General features: G+C 39.2%; 1 protein-coding gene across 1 annotated transcript in view; it reads left to right on the forward strand.

Moving 5' to 3' along the window:
* Positions 1-2,314, forward strand: part of rasa2 (RAS p21 protein activator 2) — a 346,877-nt gene that overhangs the window by 59,471 nt on the left and 285,092 nt on the right. The gene's annotated exons all lie outside the window — the stretch shown is intronic.

Below are 2,314 nucleotides of genomic sequence, written 5' to 3' on the forward strand. Positions count from 1 at the left end.
TGTGTATTTACTTCCATCTAAGAGTAATAATATATCAGCTGTGTCATAAGGCTACTGTTATAATTTAGACCCAGCACTGCATCAGTCAGCAGATATTATTTTATAAATAGGACTAATAAAAAAGTCAGATGGTGTTTGTGTAGTAATGATGGACGAGCTGCTGTGGGATAACGAATCAGATTGAATTTAAACGTCCAGTTCCTGCTGAGACATTTATAAAGCAGACTTTACAGATGTCGTCACTGTAAATTTCATGTCGACATCAAAATTAAATTTCGTCTGACTGAATTTTCAACACATCCTCTCACAAAACAAGAAACAAAGCAGCTAAAATGACATAATTCCATTAATCTACCACATATATGATAATTTAAAAGATCAACACCAACTTGTTTTCATAATTCATTTATTTAGTCAATTAAAACATGTAAAAAAAAAAAGGTCACATTGATTTTATTGTTAGATTACACTGTCCTCATTTTAGTTTAATGGCAACACAGTCATCAAGTCAGCAACCTACAACTCTTTTTATGATGATGACAGTGAATTACTGTTGCAGTTTAACCAAACACAGTATGGAAAAAATTAACATAAAGTACTTTTGTGAAGCAAAGTATACTCTACAGGACAACAGTTAGTAAATTAAACATTACATGTTTGCATGTGAATCGCACGTATGAGAGGCCTTAAAGGGCATGAATCACACTTTGACACCAACTTAACACATATTACAAAAACTTGTGTTTGGCTGTGTGAGAACGCCACGCTATAAACCTTTTAAATGACACATTTTATCTATGTTCACATGGGTCATCTATGGTTTCACTGCTGTTTGTGAAAGTTAGAGTTAAAGCCTACACAACTTCTAATGCACATGCAGTCAACACATTTATATTACATCACATTTCATCTACACATTTTACACCTTGAGATGTTTATGGCTTTGAGCAAAATACAGTAAAACACACTCACCGACCACTTTATTAGGTACACCTTCCTAGTTCTGGGTTGGACCCCTTTTGCCTTCAGAACTGCCTTAATTCTTGGTGGCATAGATTCAACAAGGTGCTGGAAACATTCCTCAGATATTTTGGTCCATATTGACATGATAGCATCACACTGTTGCTGCAGATTTGTCGGCTGTGCATCCATGATGTGAATCTCCTGTTCCACCACATCCCAAAGGTGCTCTATTGGACTGAGATCTGGTGACTGTGGAGGCCACTGGAGTACAGTGAACTCATTGTCATGTTCAAGAAACCAGTTTGAGATGATTTGAGCTTTGTGACATGGTGCGTTATCCTGCTGGAAGTAGCCATCAGAAGATGGGTACACTGTGGTCATAAAGGGATGGACACAGTCAGCAACAATACTCAGGTAGGCTGTGGTGTTTAAACCATGCTCAGTTGGTACTAAGGGGCCCAAAATGTGCCAAGAAAATCTCCCCCACACCATTACACCACCACCACCAGCCTGAACCGTTGATACAAGGCAGGATGGATCCATGCTTTCATGGTGTTTACACCAAATTCTGACCTTACCATCTGAATGTGGCAGCAGAAATCCAGACTCATCAGACCAGGCAACGTTTTTCCAATCTTCTATTGTCCAGTTTTGGTGAGCCTGTGTGAACTGTAGCCTCAGTTTCCTGTTGTTAGCTGACAGGAGTGGCACCTGGTGTGGTCTTCTGCTGCTGTAGCCCATCTGCTTCAAGGTTGGACGTGTTGTTGGTTCAGAGATGGTCTGCTGCAGACCTTGGTTGTAACCAGTGGTTATTTGAGTTACTGTCACCTTTCTATCGACCTTTGGCATCAACAAGGCATTTTCACCCAGAGAACTGCCGCTCACTGGATTGGGACCATCCTCTTTAAACCCTAGAGATGGTTTTGTGTTAAAATCCTAGTAGATCATCAGTTTCTGAAATACTACTATAAATATGCCACGTTCAAAGTCACTTAAATCACCTTTCTTCCCCATTCTGATGCTCAGGTTGAACTTCAGCAGGTCGTTTTGATCATGTCTACTGTACATGCCTAAATGCATTGAGTTGCTGCCACATGATTGGCTGATTAACTCTTTGCGTTAACAAGCACTTTAACAGGTGTACCTAATAAAGTAGTTGGTAAGTGTCTGTTTTAATCTTTGCATACATTGAAATGTCCGCCTCTGGATTTTTATAAAACACAGTCTGAATTTCTGTATAATATTCAGGCTGACATATCTTTCCTGTAGTTGTTGTACATCCTCCCCTCCTCACAACAACGTAAACAAGAATAAAACATCTTTATCCCTTTTTGCATTTGTTTTCTGGTCA

The sequence above is a fragment of the Epinephelus fuscoguttatus genome, linkage group LG5 (genome assembly GCF_011397635.1).
Source record: "Epinephelus fuscoguttatus linkage group LG5, E.fuscoguttatus.final_Chr_v1".
Classification (NCBI taxonomy): Eukaryota; Metazoa; Chordata; class Actinopteri; order Perciformes; family Serranidae; genus Epinephelus; species Epinephelus fuscoguttatus.